The sequence below is a fragment of the Patagioenas fasciata genome, chromosome 7 (genome assembly GCF_037038585.1).
Source record: "Patagioenas fasciata isolate bPatFas1 chromosome 7, bPatFas1.hap1, whole genome shotgun sequence".
Lineage (NCBI taxonomy): Eukaryota > Metazoa > Chordata > Aves > Columbiformes > Columbidae > Patagioenas > Patagioenas fasciata.
In genome coordinates this window covers 24,309,230-24,331,880 of record NC_092526.1, presented here as the reverse complement: position 1 = coordinate 24,331,880, position 22,651 = coordinate 24,309,230, and the positions used below count along the sequence as shown (strand labels likewise).

The following is a 22,651-nucleotide window of genomic DNA, read 5'->3' as shown; positions in this document are numbered from 1 at the left end:
TTGCAAATAGTGGGGAGGTACAGGAAAGTGTTTTTTAAAGTGCATCGTGTTAATGGATAGGCTAATTCTGCAAACACCTGTCAATAGATCCAGTTAGACAAATCAAACATAGTAAATTCTTTATTATTGTAAACAAAACAGAAAATTTTAGTTCATTTTCCTATTTCAAGCATAAAAGAAAATTACTGTAGGAGCAAAAGTAGTGACAAATCATAGGCTGTTGCATGTGACATTTTTAAAATTAAGAAGCAAGTAATCTCTTCAGTGTGCAACCCTTCACAACAAATGAAGAAGAAACATTCTTGAAGTAACGTCATTCTCTTCACATTTGCAACACTATTACTCATCACAAATCCTTAATTAATCCTGAGATTGGCCATTTTTGCCATTTAACACACGCACGCACACACACACACACACACACACACAGAAAAATCATGCCTTATCTGTTCTCATACAGGAAAGCAGGTGACATGAAAACTTTCCTCATCCTCTCTGAAAGGAGAGAGTGCCCTGAGGCAGGGAGTGTGTGTGAGGTGTAGAACAGCTCTTAGCACCGTTTCTGGAGCACAGGCATTTTGCGGGGGCTCTTTTGTGTCGCTGCTGGCAGAAGGGGTGAGGAGCCCATCGCGCTCTGCGCAGAGCAGCGCTGTGCCCAAGGGAACAGCCCTGGGCTGTTTGCTGCTTTCCTGCAGAATCACCTTATCTGCTGGGCCAATGAGACCATTAATGGAAACCCTGCAGTGCACCACCAGAGCTCCGCTTCTTGATCAATAGTTATTTACCTCTGAGAGGTCAGAGCTTGGCTAATATAGCTGAATAATTTTATTGATAGGTAACATAACAATGAAAAATAAAGTTTAAAATAGAAGATGAATGAATTCAGCAGCTTCTTTGGGGATGAATATTATTATTTGAAAATTTTAATAGCTGGTGGAATGCTGAAAGGGCAGACAACAAAAGCATTGAATAATTGTCCTAGGACTATAATCAGACTTCCATTATTGACCTCTGCTAATATTCTACTGTAACTGTCTGCTAAATTGGTTCCTTGGGGCTTGAAATATACAGTGATGTTATGAGTTCCTATTGTAAATTGCCACACAGAAAAGTAGCAAGTCTGAAATAGTGCCGGCCGGAGTTTGATCAATACTCAATTCTAAGCAGTGCAAGAGGCAACTGTTGCCATAGAAACATTGATGTCACCGAGGTTGAACAGTGGCTCTTACAACAAATCATTTCCTTTGAGCAGTTGTAATTGACTATATGTACAGTTTGCTGTCACCTGAGACTATTTACATCAAGCCAGTAACAGAGCTGCATTAGTTATTCTGGGAGTAAGAGGGTTAGCTCTTCTTTTTGTGACCTTACAAATACCTAGGAGGATATTGCCATGGCAACCAGCAATATAACAGGATGAACATTAAGGTAGCTACATAATGCAGTGGCATTCTTTTGGAGCAGAAGAGGTAGTTTTAAGAAACTTTATCTAGCCATTGCATAATATAAACATTACATTAGATATATCTCTGCTACAACTTTTGACTTCTAAAAATGTTACTTTTGGCACAGGTAAAAGCAACAGTCTTTGAAACTGGCTGCAGAACTTAAATGCTGCCCATTTTGTACTGAGATGTTACCGAAACACATTTTTACAGGATTAGGAAATGAGTTTAGGATGGAAAGCCTGCTTTCAGATTTAATGGTGCGTGTTCATCTGCAGGTAGCGCTCAATTCACAATTTGTCTGGATTAACCATTTTCTCAGCTAGGTGTTATTTATGTCTTTTTTTTAAACACAAAGTCAGCCAGGTGCTTAAATACCATTGTGCCCTCATGTCACAATTTTTAACTCAATGGAGGTTTTAAAGTAGGCCCTGTGTAAGCTCCTTTATTGTGTCCCCTGTTGCATCTGCCGTTGTTCTCTGAATGATTACTCTGGAGCCAGTGGAACATGATTGCGCCCTGCAGTGCTTGGTAGGTCCATGGAAGGGTGAGATCGGGTTGTAAAGCACCTGCAGTGTCTAGCAGCACCCAGGCACTTGAAAGGAAAACCTCAGCAATGCCTAACTTAAAAACTCTCTAAATGCAAATTGATGACCGTGCCACGAAAATACGTATTATAGTACTTTTGAAAAGAGTGGTATCTGATATGATATCATAATTACCCAAACCTGATACATTCTGTAGCGTAAATATAAATGTAGTGACCTTTCAGTCACATAGACCAACATTCTCTGGTAGACCAATAGTAAAAATACTGTACATGTACAAGCTACCAAATTTCACACATAAATAGCTAGCCTCCATATGCCTATAATTGCATGCATATGTGCTGTTTTCATGTTTTATACTGCAAAAATGTAAAAGTAATATGATTGTTTACTCTAATGCTATATTATATAGGTTTAATGGTCTCACACTTGGAACTATTGAGGAAATACATTATGCAGGTTTTTAAAATACTATGCCAATGAAACATCATAGCATCCCACACCTATCAATTCTTTCACAAAATGCCACATGCATCTGTGAGGTCCTGTTCACGATAATGTAGGCCTGATTCATGGAAATTCATAGCCACAAACGATCAAGGTCTCCAAGACCTATCTGAAAATTCCAGCGACAATGCAACAGGCAAGAGCTGTTTTTAAAAGTAACATCTATAGAAATAGGATATATTAAAAAAAAAAAACGAGGTTATTTTCATATTCTAGGACATATCTATCTGATGAGAAGGAAGAAACACTCTTTGTCTACCCAGAAAGCATTTCAGGCTTTCTTGCAACTTTTTCTGAAATTTCTGTTACTGTTTGCTGTTATGGAATTGTACAGCAATTTGTATGCTAGAATGGTTTAGAAAGACATTAGGCCAGAGGTGTTACCCATGTCTTCAGGTGAAACAATTGTGACATTTTCTCCTATTTAGAAATACACTTTGTGGGAATGTGTTTTTGAAATGCCGCATGAAATCACAGCTGCATAATATACAGTATATGAAAGTAACTGCAAGTAAAGTACATGCTGACATTTTGATTTAGGTGCAATAAAATTAATTTACAAGGAAGAATGAGAATGCTGCATTCTTTCCTTCAGTTTCAAACACAGGCTTCTTTCCCTACCTGCTCACTTTTTTTTTTTCTTTTTCCTAAGGAGGGCTGTATAACTTTTCCAGCTTAAAAAGAGCGATCTTCATGTGATTCTGTCACATAGGTGACTGAAAAAGAACATAGCACTGTTAATACATTTAAAAAAACGTCCACTAGAACCCAAATGCAAATGTTCTTTTAGTATTCAGAGACTGTACAGAGGGAGGTCTGGCAGTGACTCTGTTCTCCTTTTATTTCTGTGCGGCCGTGTCAGCTCTTATTTGGTTCTGGTCTAGTTCCTGTTTTGGGGTGAGCAGAGCATTCTGTGATTTGGTTTGCATCCACTGTGGTAGTTACTGTTAATGTGCAGATGACCTGTTGCTCATTTAGATGAGACAGTCCATTCTGAAGTGCTTATGATTGGTTTTGAAGGGTTTGAAGGAAAGCCTGAATAAAAATGAGAGATGAGATTGAGATGGCATTTGTGTTTGGACATTCTAATACTGTGGAAATACTTGTATTCTGAAGAATGTCATGTGTGAACTATAAACACTGTGGCAGCAGCATCAGACACAAAGGAGATCAGAGAACTATTTATGTAACAGGCATACTTAGTGGGAATGTCACTATTTTGGTAACTGAAAAGCTGCCAGTCCTTTGTGTAGTCAGAGCAACATAGCAGTGAGAAGTTAAAAATATGGGGTGCTGAGAGATAGGCAGAGCAGTGGACATACAGAGGCAGCAGCAGCAGCAATGCAAGTACAGAAGGGCTGAGATTCTGCTGTCAGTACAGGTATCCTCTGTACCTGCATGATTGACTGGCAGAGAAATGTGGACACAGTACTGATGGTCTCACTGCTGAGGTGCAGGGTTTGGGGCAGGAAGAAGTATTGCATACATTACATGTGCTAATGCAGGCCAGGACTGGGAGCCGTGAGTGTAGTATAGCCAAGGGACAGCTCTTGCAGCTTGATGAGCTCTACAAATGTGTGTGTGAAATACTCAACAGAAAGTCTTAGGTTGCCAGTAGTCTTTGGCCAGCATTGTATATAAACTTTCTGTGACCCACAGAGACAGCAGTGCTCAGTGAGGATGCCAAAGAGGTTGAAACTGAGGGTAGGATTCTCAGGAGATGGAGGCCTGGGGAAGGAGAGCTAAATTCTCAGGGCTGAACCTTACAGTCTGTGTAATGAGTTCCCAAAGGCCATTAAACTGAACCCAAACTGAACTTTGTTCAGCACTGTGTCGTCCATTTAAGAACAGGAACGTGGCAGATCAGTTTTGTTCCTCTGCTTATTGTGGCCCTTTCTGCAGTGGATACGCTTCATTGCAACAACTGTTTCTTACTGGCTGCTCTGTCAACACACTTGACCAAATATTTTGGTTTTAAGAAGTTTCAGAAATGCAAAGCTCTTATGGAAAGAAATAAAATTATTTCCCAAATGTGAGTGCAATAGAAAGCCTGTAAGGAATTTACTTCATCTCTCCACTCTCTTTAGCCAGGTGTAAGACCACTAAATGTAGAAATCTCTTGATAAATCAGAAAGTTGCCTTTTTGGGACAGGAAAAAACAAAACAGAAATTTCTGCAGAATCAGAAAGAAGTCCTCCTCTTTCTTAAGAATTAATTTTTCATTTATAAAGATTTGGGACTAGCAAGTATCATAGATGGAGGTGTAGAAGGGCGGATCTGACATCCATCTGGCTGTCATCAATGGATGGGTGTCCACAGCCATCAGTGGCTTGAGGATGTCTGCACATGGGAAGAGTGAGGGAATGGAGCAAAGGAAACTGAGAGAGGGGGGTGTTCTGAGAAAGCTCTTTCAGCAGAATGATCTGATTCAATACTGTCTTAAGACTGCTTAGCATGTATTAAGATGCCTACATGTTTTTCCATGTATGAATCTTTCATTATTGTGACTCTGATAGTCAAGGCAGCTGCATGCCTTTGTCTGCACCCCTCTTTATCATACTAACTGCTTCAGGGCTACAGTTTTCTGCGAAAGAGATGTATTTCTCTGACCCTGACCATACACTGGACACTGGAGGAAGAGAAATGTCTTGTGGCTTGGATATTACTGGGAAAAGGTTCTGTTGGGATTTTTGGGTTCATGTCACTCACCTCGGCTGTGCCTTTGAAGAGCAGGGAGGCCATGTGTGTCCTCTGTGCCTAGGATGCTGAGCCCTAGCACCTCTAGGTGCTCTCAACCATTTTTATGAGGAAAATGAGTATCTCATCTATTCCTGCTGTGCTGAGAAGAAGGATGTGGGCAAGCAGGATAGAGGTGATGTCTTGGACCTCATAGCCTCAGTCAGGCATTCTGAACCACCCTGGTTCTCATCACTGCCTGCTGGGCATGGCTCAGCTTCTGCATTGTAGTGCCACCCCTCAGTCCATGCTGAGCCCTTGTGTCATGCTGTCTGAGCAGAGGCAGAGAGCATGGATGTTCCTTCAATGTCTTTTAAAGAACCAAGTTGTGACAGTTATGATGAAAGAGTAAGAAGTCGTGAAGAAGCAAGAATCAGGTGGGGAGGTGAGAAGGCAATGATGGGAATAGCTTCAGACTCTCTTGCAGGCCTGGGGCTGCCTGGCTGTCTAGGACAATGTGAAAAGTGAGCATGTTTTCAGAGATGGGTCTTAGCTGTCCACAGCACAACATATTGTAATAATTATGGAGAGAAATTGGTTGTTTGGCATCTACTTGCACATTCGCTGTCTAGCACAGAGGTAATTTCTTTGGTCTTTAGTGTAGGTATGCCCTATACCAAACTCAGATGGAAATGCAGTGGCAAAAACCAAAATAAACCAATGCCAGTTTTTGTTTGATTGTTTTAAAGTTCCTTATCACAGTATTTGGGATAAGGATCTCTTTATTAAGGCATTACAGGAGTCCTTTTATCATCCCCGTCAATGCCATTTCTCTTCTGCAGTGCTTTTTTCCCCAAAGGATTTCTTTGACATTTTAGTTTTAGGTAGCTTTCACTCAATCTTCTCTGGCGATGGCAAGTATAAGTACTTTTTATATAAAGCAGTATTAAGCATTTTTATTGGCACTGACCGTTTCATGAGATAGCTTTCTTCTCAACACTCCAATACAAACTGTTGTTTGGCAGTGGATGATAAATTAATCTTCATATTAAAATTTCTTCTATGCAGTTAATAGTAACATTCATAATGTGTTTGTTTGTTTGTTTGTTTGTTTGAAGTACGTAGATCTCTGACTATGCTATCCTTTTACCAGGGCTATATAACAACCTCTATGTCTCTACTTAAGTGGAACTTTCCATTCCCAAAATAGGAAATGCTGACCTCAAACCAGTATGAGTTATGGATTTCTTTTCATGGCAATACATGATTGACTTTATCCAGGGTGTAGGAAGAAAATACAACAGAAACTATAATGAAAAAAATGTACTCCATTTATCCTTCATGAAGACAAACATGGAGTTCCTGTAGTATATATTATACCTTGGTATAAAGACAAGATTATTAATAGATAATAATATTGAAGCTCATCATGATTAATGTAATTAACAAGCATACAGAAAGCAATAAAGATTTTTCTTTGTTACTGGAAATGCTTTTAGATGCCATTATGGTCTACACCATTGTGTACCTCATATTTAAGACTGTTCCTTCCTTTAGCTGGAAGCTTCCTTGCCTTGCAAAAAGTAGAGGTGGGCTGGACAGTTCATCTGACATAAAGCACCCCTGGGCCGGAATACTTATTCAGAGGAAGGAACTTGTTCACTTAAGAAAGTGGTGGGACATGGTGCCTCCTTTCCTGGCCATGCTTGTGCTGTTATTAAATAACATAAATAATAATAATAAATTATTAATATGAAATTATACTTAGCACTTAGATAAGTAATTTATTACCAAAAGGTGAAGTTAGGCTTTATTTGCTCAGTGCAGTAGACCGTATTCTCAACATTTAATTTTTATTTTTGTTAAGAATCAGGCTGGTCTACTACAGTAATTTAAAAATTACCTCCATAAGCCCAAAACAAGGGGGCTAGAATAGATTCCATGTTTGTTGTTTAATCTGATGATGGCTAGAGTAATATCATGAATGTTACTGGGAAAAAATGCACTGTGCTACTGCCACTGTCAGGAGGGAACTTCTGAGAGTATAGGTGTGAAGGTCTGTGTTGGAAGGCAGAGCTGGTCTGGGTTAAATTCAGGTTTCCTTGTCAGTGATTTATTACAGAGATGTTTTGAGCTTAGGGGTTTGAATATGAACTGTCTCAAAAGGAACTGACTTTAGTTAGGAGAATGATAGTCTTACATTAAGTGGTGGAAAGGGAAAGCCTGTTGTAAAGGTGGTAGTGAAGAACTAGTAGAAGAAATGTTCCAGTAAGGTGAAGGAAGCTCTGTGGATGTATTGAAGCATTTGCTCAGCTGTCTATGTTCCCGTTCATCAGTGTTGACAGAGAACACAATGGCCTTTTTCCTTGAGTAAACTAACTTCCTTCCATCTTCATCCCTTCCACCAATTCAAGGTCCAACTCAGACAAATGTCCTGTTTAATCATTCCTGGGGAAAATGGGCAGCCATGCATTCTCAGTGTTAAAAAAATTGCACTGGTGATTTGTATTGGTGCTATGAGTGGCTTTAGAACAGCCACAACACTAGTTTAGCTTTTGATGCTTTGAGAAAAGGTATGTGTTACGGAGTGTGGTTGAACCTGTGTCACAGGCTCAGTAATAAATGATGTTCATTAGATGCAGATATATTTGTACAAAACAAACCCTGTTCTTTCTGAGACTAGGATGAGATATGCTACTTTGCAGTGGAGAGCCTGACTGATGTAAAACTTAACACGTACCTAATTACAGAGCATACTTCCCCTTTCTGAGATTCAGAGGCATTAATTAAAGAAAGAAATTTATTACAACCTGCTCCATTATCTCCAGTCACCTTTACACAGATGAAGACTAAATTCTCTCTCTCTAACAGAGTTCTGCATACAGAACTATAGCGGTTTGGCAGAGACTTTCTACATTATGTAGACAAGCAAAACACGATTTAAGAGAGATAGTGCACTTGGTAGATCTACTTTATAAATCATTTTTCGTCTCCATCTACTCTCTGTTTCTTGCAGGTGTTTAGACCGTGAATCTATGAGTTAACACCTCTTTTGGAAAAAGGTATTGGCTCCTGGTCAAGCATCCTGGCAGAGACGTTCATAGCAGGTGCCATGCTTGTGCAACTGGCCCTGGCACCACACTCGGGTTGAACTCTTTCCAACACATTGTGCTCATGGCACAGGTGTTGGAGGCTGATGTCTTGGAACTCTGTTGTGTTGCTCCAATCTGCCTGGCATCACTGCAGCCTGTTAGAAGGATTACTTTGTTCTCTAGATGTGAAGGGGGCTGCTAATTTCCGAATGTGGAGACCAGTTTCATGTTTTTGTATGATGAATTGGCAGAAGCTCCAGAGCAGAAATAAGTGTCATTCTTGGGAAGATAGCTGTACTGAACACCTCCCAGGTTGCAACACAGCAATTCAGTGTGGGAAAAGAGCAAGAGGAGACTTCAAAGCTAAGAATCTTGCAGTGAGAATAGAGTCAAGAAGGAAAGCACTCGCTACTGATGTGTAAAAGCTTATCAAACATCAGAAAATCTCTTGCTGTCCTCACAGGAAGAGGCTGTTGGCAAAGGGAACACCCTGAAAGCTAGTGCACAGTTTAGACATCACACAGGGACTGCCTCATGAACAGAAGAAAAAATACCAGAGAGACTTCATACATGGGCCCAGCCTTTCTGTGGGATTAATTAGGTCCAATTAGGTCACCTTCCACTGAATATTTCCAAACAAACTATTTATGATTAATCATAAAGATGAATCAAAGCTTTTTTATAGGAAGCTAGAAGAGAGGTCTCTTGCTGAGGCCATCTGGAATTCCTTCGAGTCTCATCAAAAGAGCCTGGGCTACTTCACCCTGACAAAGACAAGGAGCACAAACAACTAAGTAGGAAGTTGACAGCGCTGTTGTGCAGTCAGCTGTATCTTTCAATATAAACAAAAATAAAGAGGCATGAGACTCCCAGGTCTTGAAGTTCAGATCTTGGATCCAGACTATGAGCTGTCTGCCCAAGAACTGGATAAGCTGTGTCCGAAGTACACTTTTATAAAACATGTATTTTAGTTTTCTGCAGGCTGTAGTTGCCAGCCTTCCTGCTAACTTGATGCTGTCTCATCCTTATTCCACCAAAGCCAGGCCCATTATGTCAGTTGGGGTGTGCCTTCCCGCCTCCACCGGGCTCGATTGCACTGTGTCTCCAGGCACGTTTTTCCTTCCAGCGGCAGGAGGAGGTGTAGGAACAAACACAGTCATGCTGGGAGCGTTTCTTTGTAGCTGGTGAATAGGATCACAAACTCAGCTCCATGGGAGTACCTGAAGCTGCTCATTATCCTGCTGCTTGTGCATTCAGCGCGGACAAGTGTTCTTAGGGGCCACAGACACTTGCTGATGTAGTGATCTGCCTTGCTGTCCAAACTCTAGAGAAGCTATGTCCAGTGCTTGCTGTAAGTCCTTCTGAGTCCTTTCTGGAGCAGCCACAAGTCTGCCTTTTGAGACCTCATTCTCTTCTAAATGGATAGTGAGAAATTCCCAGGTCTGTGCTAGTCTCACCCTTCACTTGATGTAATTCCGTTGAGAAAACACCATGTAGGACTTCCATTGTTTTGCATGTTCATCACTGGAAGGGTGCAAGGCCTGCCAGGAGGTAAGTGGCTAGCAGGTGGCATTTGCCTGTGCTGTTTCTTTCCTTGCATTAGGAGTTCAATGTTGTAGGCCATTCAGGGAAGAGTGCTTCATACCTATATAGCAAGCATGAGGGCGCTCATGTCAAGTTGTCACTGTAGGAGCAAACATCAGTTCTTGCCTTTTCCCTCTTTTCATAGCTGGTGCCGGAAGACTAAGTGGTATAGTCTCTTCTAGGGATGAGTCCATCTCCCTTCTCTTTGCTTAGGCAAAGATGTGCAGAAAGACTCTCCCTGGGGCTTGACTTGTACTTGCTCCTGTGTGAAGGGGGGCAGCTGGGGCAAAGGAAGCAGGCTTCTCTCTGATGGGCTCCCCATCCTTGAATTCATTGGCCAAGAGGGTCATATGCCATCTTGCTTCTCTGTAGCAGCTTACAGCTATCATCCTCCCTCCCCCCAGTCTTTGGCTTCACTCTTGTAGGTCTCCTTTTGCTATTTAATTATCATCTGGTGCCAATCCTAGTTTCGCCTGTGTTTCTGCCAGGACATCTGGGTATAGTGGATCTTAGCAATCACAGCTGTGGGGCAGATTATTGAAAGCATGAACCCATGTGTTGATGGCTAAATAGAAAGAAGGTTATTGCTTCATCTCTAGCCCAGATAGCAACTCTAAAGAGTACAATGCAAGCAACTTATAATAACCTCTATCTTAATATGGCCATCTGTGTAGTGCACTGGAGACTGGAGGTGGTACTTCACAGGCCACAAGGACACAGTGGAACAAATAGGCCACGATATTTTCTGGGATACGTGCTGGGGTTGAAATAAGTGTCATCCAGGTTGTACAAGTGGGTGTTTTGTCTTGTGTCTTGGGTATCCCCTAATGAAAAGTGACTTCTGGCGGATTTTTTTTTTTGTATCAATATTTACTGTGATGAACAGCAGATTGATTATAGTCATATGCAGGTGCATTGTAGGAGGGTGAGTTTTTTCCCTGCAACTTATTAGTGTTATAGAGACCTTGCTTTATTAGTTCGTCCCTAGTTCATCTAGTGAATTTTCAGCTTTCAGAGCCCCTCCATACATATATTTCACACTGAAGGGCAAGGAGAATAGTTTTTAAAATTGCAGGAGAAGTAAATAATTCTGAGTGGTGTTGAACCCTACTGCCTAGTCCTATGCTTTATAGATAATTGTTCATTGATCTGTCTGGTAGGAAAGAACTTCTGGATCTCTTAAATCAACATCCTGTTGATTCTGGGAATTGGGGTTATTTCCCTGTCTCTCTTCTCTATCTCTCACTGTACATTTTTTTTAGATTTCTGTGTTTGAAAGAAGGCCAAATAACAGGCTAAATAGGTCACAGACTGTAGGAGAAGAGGAACACGAATGCAAACTTAAAACAGACACGGGGCCAAGGTAAAAAGCCTTGAGGAACAGAAAATGCATCTTGCAGTTCCTTTTCAGCTATACTGTGTTTAAGATAGGTGACTGATCACAAAATTAATGGGTAGGCAGGATTACTGTGATGACATTTTGTGCAAGTGTGCCGTGATATATTGTAGAAGGACTTTAAAGTACTTGAAACTGAACAATTGTATTAACCTTAAGCAAGTTTCTATTCCAGTCAGAGTTTTCTCTGGTTTCAAAAACAATGTTGTTTTCTTGCTTTGTGCTCAGTAGAGCAATATTTTTACTATTCTTTATAACTGAGGGGATAAGCAGGATACCCAAGAGCTTTGTCTAATCATTTGGTTAATGATCCTGCTCAGTAGTATCTGTTCAGGTGTTTAATTCAGTTTAGATTACTACTCTGATAGTCCTTTCTGGCCATTGGTTTTGATAGGACTCACTTCGACACTCTACATTCCCTGAAAAAGGAAGGTCATAGTTAAGCTCTGAATTTACTGACAGTGTCTTCTTTTAGATTGCACCTCAGTGTTGGGCATCCAAACCAAATATTAATCCTTACTTAATATCAATGTATCTTTAATTGTGCTCCAGATTTCACATGTCTGTTTTGTGGGTCACTATATTGAAAAGCCTCACAGTTTGTAGCATAGCAATGCACCAGTTATCGTACTTGTAGGGAGGGAAGAAGTGTTAGTGCTCCATGCAGTAATCACTATGGGTCTGTCTAGTCATTCTGTTCTGCAGGCAAAAAGACATCAAACCCTCCTACCCTGAAGTGCTTAAAAATATGGCTCCATAACATACTGGAGAGCTAAGAGATGAACCAGAGAAACCTGTGAGCAGATACAGAAACTACACTGCATTGTTATTCCTCCAAACCCAAGAGAGGGAGAACCTCATGTCTTTGATGCTTAGCTATCTTCTTAGGTATTTGAATACACAGGGGCGAATTCTTAGCTAGAAAATTAAAGTACCTTCTCTGATGCACAGCACTTTCATATGTCTTGATCTTTCAGTTTGAAGTGTGTAAAACTTCTGCCACATCACCTGCTATATTTTTCTCCAGTATCTAAGCATATTAGTTTACTAAGTGCCAGTTTTCTACTCAGATTAAGATATTCTGAGGAACAGTATTGTGATATGCTCATATATTATGTTCTTTTGAAACTTTTTAACAAACAAAAACCAAAATAGCTAGAGAAGCATGAATGGAAGACTCCCCAGGTCCCCATTTCACCTCTCATTGAAAAGTCATTAAAATTGTGGCTAGTCAGCAATTCCAGAATCTAGCACCTGTTTGCCAGCTAAAAAACAGCTGCACTGTATGTATATTATTTAACCCATCTGTAATTTACATACCATATGCAGTACCAGTTGTTTAACTTGCTTTGCTTAAGGTGTTTTGGGATATTATGTTTTTATCAAAGATGAAAGGTCGATGCAAGAGAGCAAAATGTAATAAGACTTCGTGATGTCAGGATCTTGAAGTCATGAGATTACATGAAGGTTGAATTTTTGACTTGCAGAGTTTTTATTTATTTTTCGTTACAATGATCCAACCTACTTTTTTTGTCTAAAAATATATTTCACCTCTTATAATAGCCTATTTCTTCATTGGCTTTGATTAGGTCATAATTCCTTGAAGTTAAATGACTTTTTCATGTTTTTCTTTCAATTAGAAAAAAACAAGTTCCATGGGCAGGCCAATCTTTTGGGATTCTTCTTTAATGCACATGGGACATTCCTATGGCATGAGTTCATTTTGAAATGTTTTATTTTCCTTTAAAACAGAGCTGGCATGTCAAACCACTTTCCCCTTTTCTGAAACTTAGTGTCCTCTGAAGTGTCTGGAATTCTGGAACTGAAGTCACAGAAAATCTTTCTTGTCTACTTTCAACCTACTGGCATTTTCTGCCATCCTCTGTTTTGTTCACATACATTGGTGAGAGTTTTTCACTGACTGTGAGGTAAGATCAGGTTTAGGTGAGGTAAGGTCGAGTTTACTGCAGTGACAGCCTGAAACGGCACAAAAACATGGACAGTGCTAGAGAACTTACTGCCGAGGCCTCTAATAGGCAACAGGAAAGGAGTGGAGTTCAATCTGCATTTCATACTGGATAGCACCATATTTGACATTCCTCATTATATATAATATTAGCTTCTGAGTAAGCTTTCATTACGCTGTAAAAAGTACTGATTATAAAATAGTTCATTTATTTGTGAGATTCAATCGCAAAGGGGGGGTGAGTTGTGAGGTTAGTAGGACTTAGTGTTTAGTAGACTTCAGTTGAGGTTTTAGCTTGGTGCTGGTTTACTGTGTGTTCTTGGGCAAGTTGCTTATTTTGTGTGTCTGATTCTCATATTATAAAAAAAGTAGAAATGGTAATACTTGTTTTCTCTTTACTCTTACCCACCATGATCAAACTGGGGATACTTAGCCTATACGTATGATGCAGCCATAATCTTTAGTCTGTGGCTTGAGGTTATCTGTTAAACTCTAGAGAAATAGCAGAAACTAATCTTGGATATCCTGAGTGTTTCCTAACACATTCAACTCCATATCCCTTCTGTGGAAATCAGTGCTATCTCACAAGATGAGGACATAGCTGATAAAATTGTAAAAGATCCACAGAAATCGTACCGCTGGTGCAGTAATTATGACCTGGTGATTCTTAGAAACTTCATATTGTGCTGGCTTTTCTTCTTTCTATCCTGGTGCTAAATTATGTTCAACAACCATAAATCCCTCCTGAAATCTACTCTGCATATAAGGAATTTCTAAGTGATTATTGCAGAGCTGTTTGTCAAGAATGGAAGAAGCAGGTAATCTGCATAGTAGGAAGTTGGTTCATGTGACAACTCTGGCATTAAATATGAGCTTGGTGATTTAGCACCATGAAACAAATTCCAGTTATTAGCAGGTAATGGGCAATTGCTACAGATATGTCTCAGTCAGTAACATTCTATAGTAGCATAAACTTACATAAATTCATCTCTGAAGTTGCTCAGACAAAAATAAACTCCATTTAAACATTTTGTTTCGAAAACCTCATCCTATTATAATTTACATCCTATTATAATTTCCAAAACCTGCATTAGAAGTAGCAATCATTAGTCAGTGCCCATTATAATTTTATTTTCACAAGAAAATCTTTGAAAAAGCTTTTCCTATTTTAAAAGTCAGTTTCTACTGCATGCAGTTTATTCTTAGTCTCCTTGTACAAACACAGAACAGTGACTTCTGCTGTGACACTGGTGCTTTCTTTAAGGAGACATTTGAGCTAAGCAGAAGGGCAAAACAAGGTCACTGGCATTATATATCTACAGTGAGCTTTAAGAAATGAGTCAGACTTACAGATGGAATGATAGTTTGCCTTGTCATGAGAACACACATCTTCAAAAGGTTCCTGCTTTGGAAAAATAAAGCAAAAACCATAAGGAACCACTTAAGGAGGCTGCATAAATAATTTGCCATTTGTGAGCAATATATGCAAAACGATAGGACTGCAAGGACTGTATTTGATGGAAAAGCTTCTAACCATTTAAACTGCCATCCTGGTGTTTATTACCTGAATCACCTCCGGGAGCCTGATAAACACCTGTGATCTGCTGGTAATTCAGGAAAGGAAGCAGCACTCTGCGTGACCTGCTTTTTTTCTCTCAAGCAGTCATGGTATAATAAACAGTGTACAGTGATTTTGAACACGGGAAGAATATATTTAGACAAGTTAAGGCTACTACTCTTGGTTTAATGCTTAACAAAGCTAACAGCAGAAAGTAAGTGGTTTAGCACCTCAATATGGTATACACAGAAATGGAAGGAGACAGCAAAAGACAATAGGAGCTAGTAGTACTTGGAAGGCAATTCAGCCATTTGCTTTAAAAACGAGAGTAAATGGTGAATACCTTAAAAAGAAATAGGGAAAAAGCAGGGGGTTCTTTTAACCTATACATTTTTAAAGTTACTGCATGACCAGTAAAGTAATAATTTCCTGGAAAGCAATATTTAAATATATCCATCATCGTTTAGATCTTTGACACATACTTAAATATTATTGATTATTTGCAATTGTGTGCATCCATGTGTAGGTATATTAAACAAAAAAGTAATAGTAACATGTCAGCGATTGAAATAAAGTGCAAAAATGGAACTGAAACTGTAGTCTCTAATTACTAGTTGTTTGGTTTGGATTTTTTTTTTTAATTAAGAAAGCCACAAGCAAATTATAGACATCCAGTTTATAGCATTGCAATCTTACAGGCTTGCTCTCATGAATATGGTAATTTTTTATTTTATGCCCTCTTGAGATGTCTTGTTAAAAACATTTTATTGGTGATCCTAAAATTCAGTAAATTTGAAGCCCTTGGCACCCTGAAGATAGTTAAAGTTCTTCAAAAAATGTCAGCAATAAATATTTGACAAATATAAAGAATATGCACATTTTTCCCAAGTGGGTGATATATTTTTTTCCCAGTTCTTATAGTCAAGTGATGACACTGCAGTTCAGCATATAAGTGCATATTGATATTTTCTTCCAGAAACTGCATGTCTTGCTTAGAGAGGACTTCTCCCACAGAGTTATTTTTGTGCAGGCACCTGGAAGTGGTTATGTACCTGCTCTGGCTTGCAGATTGGTTTTGGGCAGTCAGGTGTATGGATGAGCAAGTGGTCTTTATTCGGAGCAATTAAATTTCTAACATTCTCCTCTCTTGACATGCAATTACCAGGGCTCTGCTGTTCCTACTAATTGCTCTTGCTGGGGACATTGGTGAGGAGCCAATGATTTTGATGGGTAGTGGATTATCATTTTTACTCTGCTACCTGAGAAAAAAATCGTTTGCAAAATCCCATGTGTAATTAGCAAGACTCATGATTAATTGTCCTGCAAAATTAGCTTCACTGTTGCTTTTATTTTACTGCTTCAAATATTAATTAATGTTAACTCCTTTCCTTCAGTTCTAGCTTTTGAATATTCAACGTGGCTTTGAAAAATTAGGCAGGGCTTCTACTTGCATTAACACACTGGAGCTTTGATTTCTGAATAAGTATTCTGATTTAAAAGATCACACTCAGGTCATAAATAATTTTTATAGGAGGACAAACAAAGCATCAAAGCATTATGGGAAGGCATTCATGCACTAACTGAAAGTAAATTGTTTCAGTAATGATTCATTCCCCCAGTGCTTTTGGGGAAACATCAGCAAATATGCAAAACACTGCATTGTGTGGGGCAGAACAATTATTTAATGACAGCAATCAATGTATGTATTTCCAAGTAAGTAGCACAGTGAGAGAGGTAAAATAATGGTGGACTAATACCATTTTAGTACCAAATTGTCCTTTAAACTTTGAGTAGTTGCAGTGTCTACTCTGTACTTCTATGAACTGCAGGTTCTTGACTTTGCTGCTGTAAGGTGTAAAATGCCAAGTGTCTATACTTCAATGCCACCTGTCTCAGTGCTCTCAAAACACTTAAGTGTTTAGTTTTATGACTGTTGCAGGGTCAGAAGGCATAGAAAGGACCTAGCGAAGACTGTTCTTGGATCACTGGGGTGGTGGTGGACTGAGTTCACAAGACAGCTCATTAAAAACAAAAGTAATACGTTCTGAGACACCAAAGAGCCTTGGCTTCTGGTTTAGCCATGTTTTCATTGTACCAGGTGAGCTCACGTAACTTCTCACAGCAAAGCTCTTGTCCAAGAACTGCTGGTTCCTCCCAGTACAGGTGTAGCACTGTCTGTGGAGTATTCCTGCACAACTATGACTGGCTTAATTTTGCCTCTGCATCTGCACCTGCCATTTTTTTTTGCCTTTTTTTTTTTTTTCCCAGTATAAGCGATGTGAGTTTCTCCATAATTCATCAGAAGATCCCTTACCCTCTTAGATATACTTCTCAATATGCAATAATCTCACTGTAATCTTGTCATAAAGCTCAAAATTGAGCACTGGGGGGATCAGTACAGGCGAAAGTGGCAGCATGGTGTATGGGGCAACAACTGGCTTCTCTATCAAACATAACAGGAGAATCAAATTTGGGAAATTCTGTCTCACTGTTCTCATTAAAGTCTACAGCTCTTCTGGCAGCTTTTGGCAGACTTTTGTAATGCAATGCAAGACCTAGAAAACTATAGCTATCTTTTCTGATCTTAGTAAATTCAGATTTCTGTAACTAAGAACTGATTTTGGCCTTATATGCCTGTAAAATGACATTACAGCCAATTTGTACAGCAGTTCTCTTCTCCACATCCCCACATGTGCAATAAGTAAAGAAATCGCTTTCTCATTGCTTGAAAATGAGTGCTTGCCCCAAAGCTGTGCTGGTAGTTACACAGTTGAGTGTTCTGCTTTTTGCAGAACCGCCTTTAGTCTTGTCATGCCGTCTGTTTCTGATGACGAGGCTTGTTCATGTGAGAGTGTATGTATCAAATGGAGAGAAAGCATTCCTCCATTAAACCACATGGTTAATTTTACTTGCTTTTTTGATTTACTTGCTTTTCTAATATTGATTTAGGATATCAATGACAGAAAAATAGCATTACCTTTATTAGTGTTACCTTTATAGCTGAAATTTATTGAAAATCAGACCTGAATCTGACCTATTTTGGTGACACTGTCCACAAATAGTGAATCCAGAATTCTTTACAAGCTCATTAAAGAGCTTGTGTCGTCCTTCACGAAACTGTATTTTTCTATACCCTTCAGCTTTAATGACTGGTTTCAGTGTGCAAGGCTCAGACACATCCTTCTCTACACTAAAAAGGCTGTTGTGGAGGCATATTAATTCAGAATTTCTGTAGAGCTTCAGAAGGTCTTCATAAATGAGTGAAAACCAAGAAATTAGTTCCAATCTGGATGCAAACATCAGGAAAGGTTTCACGTTTTACTTGGATCTTTGGGGATCTTTGAATAAATGAATGGCTCTGTGATTCTGCTGTTGTTATTCTGTAATTGGATAGTCAGACTAAGGTGCAACCATGAAGCCAAAATGGATTCACATGCTTTTCTAATTTCAGTGGAAACCATCATGTGTAGTCATGGTTGCAGAGAAGGAAGCAGGAACACTTACAGATATACATGTATAGGATGCTTGCTAGAAAGTTCTAATTTTGTCTCTGTCATGTTTCTTAGAGCAAGAAGCAGTTCTAGTTCTGATAAGAACACGTCATTCTTCCTGTACAGTCATAGCTATATGAATAATATTTTCTGAAGTAACAAAAGGCCTTTTTGCTCTTAAACATACATTTTTTAAAAAGTAGCTTACTGTGTTAGAGTCCCTCATATACTGGTACCATGCTGCAGCACTCTGTCTGAGAATAACTGAGGGATTTGGATCACAGGCAGGGTCTGGAGGAAGGAGGCTTATTTGGGAATTTGAATAGGAAATATTTCAGATTTGGTCCTTTCCAAAAATTATGGCCTTGATCTACTAAATTGATAGAAATTATTGAAGCACAAAAGATAAGCTGAGATGCAGAAACTGTGAAAATTGAGACCTGTTTCCACAGCTGTCACATTTACTGGTCAAGCATCCCCAGGGGCAGTTCTCCAGGCACAACAGGTTTTGCTGCAAAATGGAAACAAAAGAAAATAAGAGGTATCAGTCAATCCTCAAACTGAAAAGTGGAGCAAATAGGACCATGATAGCACAGTCTTCCATACATGGAAGAATTCATAAATCTACTGCATCAACAGACTGTCACCTTGAAATTTCTAGACTATAAGTGATGCTGCACTGTTCATCTTCCAGTGATGCCCACTGGACTTGCACACGCAATTCTAGAGGAACAAGTGGATTCAGGTTTATGATCACAGCCACACTGGTCATTGTCTGAGTTTCTGTATTAGTAGACGAACATTTTGAGAGACTGAATAACTGATTTTGCAAGGATCTGTGTAGCTACAGCTGCTTAGGGAAATTTAAGAGGTTGCAGAATCTGGCTTTAACAAAAAAAAAAAAAAAAAGTTCAGCCCCTCCATATTCTTTTACTGTATTAATATTTGTTTATTTTTTAAATCCATGTTTGCATATGACATCCATTTCACAGAGTGGGGAATTGCTTTGGCGATTATTCGGTTGCTTGAAGGCCAGTTTCTATTCTTTTTCACTCATTGTGTTGCTTTGACATGAGAATGTGGCTTTAATACTGTGGATTTGGCTGTGCCACATAAAAATGTATGTTTTTTGAGGAGGGCAAGGGTAACCCTATATTGTGGAGGATGCACAGAGTTCCGGCAGGCACAATGCTGCCTCTAAGCCGCCTGCTGCATTACAAACACATTGAGCATCCTTTGAGAAGACTTGTTTTCCCTTTTCCACTTTTCTTCTCTATTTCTTTTCTTTAAAACAAACAAACAAACAAACAAAAAATAAAATAACAAACAAACAAAAAACAACAACAAAACATAGGCAGAGTATCATGGCTTTGGCGTTCTCTTCTGTGCAAGTATCTCTTTAGATTTTTCCACTGATAGCACTCTGTTAGATACTAGCAAGAAATGCAAGAGTTTAAAGATTTTTAAGAAATAAATGATTGTTTGATGTGTGGGGAAGGACAGAGGGGAAGGAAAGTTCTTCATGTGTCTCTACCTCTTCTGAATCAAATGCGGCTTCTTCCTTCAAATTGGCCTCTATCAGGAGGCTAAAATACCCTGAAGGTTAGCTACAGCACTATCTGCTGCTGAGATGGTATTTACTGGATGATGAATATATTGGTTCAAACTTAAATTGATTCTATGGAGATGTAATGTTATATATTTACTGTTTTGTTTCAGTAGTGTAGGCCAATCGTTAGTGTGGAGAGAGTGGGAAGAAAATAACTTAAAGGTGACACTGTCTGAAATGCAGGAAATGAGCAGTGCTTTATAAATAATATATTTCTCCTATTATGTTAATTTTTCAAAATAAGCTTAAGAGTAATGTTCAATCACTAGGTGCTTCTATACTAGCATATTATTAGTCTGTTTAGTCACACCTAGAAATATGTTCTTCGTATTAGTAGTTGCCAAAGTAAATAGAAATCAATGAAAGTAGCAAAAGTGCTGAAGTAATTTCAATAAGTGAAATACTCATTAATTTAAATTTCACGCTTGACATTGTTACAGACTAATCATAGAAAATAAGGCATTGACTTCTAAATATATTCCAAGACATAGAGGAATCCTGGAACTTTATTTTCAAAGTGGCATTGACATTAGAAAGAAAGGCCTCTGACTGCAACAGTTTCGGCAGATGTTAATGATATGGTAAACTTTCTCAAAAGTCCATTCATATGGATGACATAAGCTCGAGGACTTAGTAAGCAAACACTATTGAGACACTGGGACTGAACATGTTCTGAAACATCAAAAAGCTCTTCCTGCCGTTTTCAAACATCTAAAAATATGTGTGAAGCCTGTTCACAATTTAATGGGAGATATACAGAGCGTTGGGGGTGGTTATACAGGAAATTAGAAAAACCTCATCTCATGAGAGTGAAATAAATATGCCATCGTATAAGAAGAGTAATTGGAGGGGTGTGTCACTTCTGTTGATGTCAAGCAGGTGTTCATAATAGTAATATAAACTTTTATAATTGATATTAGTGATAAGTATTTTAAATTACACTGATACACTGAAGAGAGACACCTAACTTGTCTCTCTCCCTCCTTTTTCTGTTTAAAAAAGAGATGATTGGAAAATGCCATTTCCCCCAGCTATCTTTTCCAGTGTAGACTAGAAACAGTCTCACCTGCTTTTCTGTGATATACACCAAATCACATTGCATAATGCAGGATGCAATGGAAGTAACTTGGAAGGAAGACTACATTGCAGTTGTAGTAAGCAGCTTTACTTGTAGGTAATGGGAAGCAGGTAAATCTCATCGAGTGGGTGATTTCTGATTGATAGGTGCAAGGATGCTGTCTCATTCATGTTTGTTGTCTCATCAGTTCCTCTGTCATGGAGAACTTCTGTTCATGGGGAATGGATATACTTCATTCTCCCTCCCTTGAGAATATGTTCTGTGTTGCTTAGAATATTCAAAATAATTTGGAATTCTTTATCACCCCCAACATAGATGCTGTGAGGATCATGGCACACAGATTCCTTATTGTCAATTTCTTTGAAAATGTCAATTAACTTTGCTCAGGCTTGCTCAGAATGCAAGCCCCTGTCTAGTGTTTAATCTATTGTAAATAAAACTCTACTGACTGTTGTGAAAATCTTTTCTGATTCAGTGTAGGAACCATAACTAGGAGTTTAAATATTAATCCTGTGCTGTGTCCACAATGTATTTTAGAGCATGGGTATTTTTGCTGTTACAATCTCTTGCTTAACACAGGAAGAAATCAATAGTACTGGTAAGAACGGCTTTGGTGGGAGAACATGGTGTGTGTCTGAATGCACTGCAAGGATCTGTTAAGTCTTGTATTTACTCAATTCTTTAATAATGGAAACAGCATTTCGTGATCAAGAAGCAGAGGACTATAAAAATGTATATGGTGCTTAAGTGCCTGACCACATTACAGCTCTGTGTGGCCTATTTTTTCAGCAGATTCCAGTGTAAATTTGGATAAACTGTGATATCAATATGAACTGGAGACCAAATCTAGCTCAAAATTTGGCCATTGATCTAATTTTATGTATCTGGTTCATATTACTATTGATTTTTTTATTTGATAAATTTGGGTTGACCTTTTCAGTAATAAAATTTCAGTACCAATTTTGACTTTGGATTTACATACCTTTTGAACTTAAATTTGTGGATAAAACTGTCAGTCCCATTGTGCTAGTGATTGTTTTTAGCTTTGCTTAGTAGAACTTGAAGTTACTATGCAGAAACTGTACATTTCACAAACCTGTCAAGTTCCATTCAGAGGTGAAGTAAAATGGGTCATAAAACGGATTCCAAGTGGGAGGGTTCAGTTGGTATTTTTGTAATAGAAGATTACATTCAGAAAGAAAGCAACTACCGAGAACTCTCCTGTCGAATGGAACAGTTGGGAAGGTGACATGCCAAAGCACTTAAATCAATGCAAGACAGTGGTTAGCTTTCCTTTTAAACCAATGTGTCTTTGGGGAATAAATACCTGCATTGTAATTTGCAAGCTACTGTAAGTTTTCCTCATAAATATTAAAACCTCTCCTTTTTTCCCCATGAAGTTCTTGTCACTTCTTGTTTTCCTTCAGAATATTCAAACTAATAGTAAAAATAAAAGCATTTATAGTAGGAAACCCAGAGACATATAATTGATGCTTTAAGTATTATGACAAAGATGATATTTAATTTACTGTAAGCTTTTCATCACATAATATATCTCTGCAGGGAAAAAGCAGAATGGTCCTGTTATACCCTTCTGATTGAACTCATGGACCTTTTCTGATGTTCATGTGCAGCTACACATAAAACATTGACTGTCAATGTTTAAATGATGTGTGTATTAGGGGCTTTTGTCCTGTGCAT

The 22,651-nt window shown here is 38.8% G+C and overlaps 1 long non-coding RNA gene across 1 annotated transcript in view; it reads right to left on the bottom strand.

The window, feature by feature from the left end:
- Positions 1-18,774, bottom strand: part of LOC139828360 (uncharacterized) — a 73,273-nt gene extending 54,499 nt beyond the window's left edge. Inside the window, exon 1 of the long non-coding RNA XR_011739873.1 lies at positions 18,704-18,774. This is a non-coding gene — a long non-coding RNA (uncharacterized lncRNA). The remainder of the gene's footprint in view (positions 1-18,703) is intronic.
- Between the last annotated feature and the right edge of the window lie 3,877 nt (positions 18,775-22,651).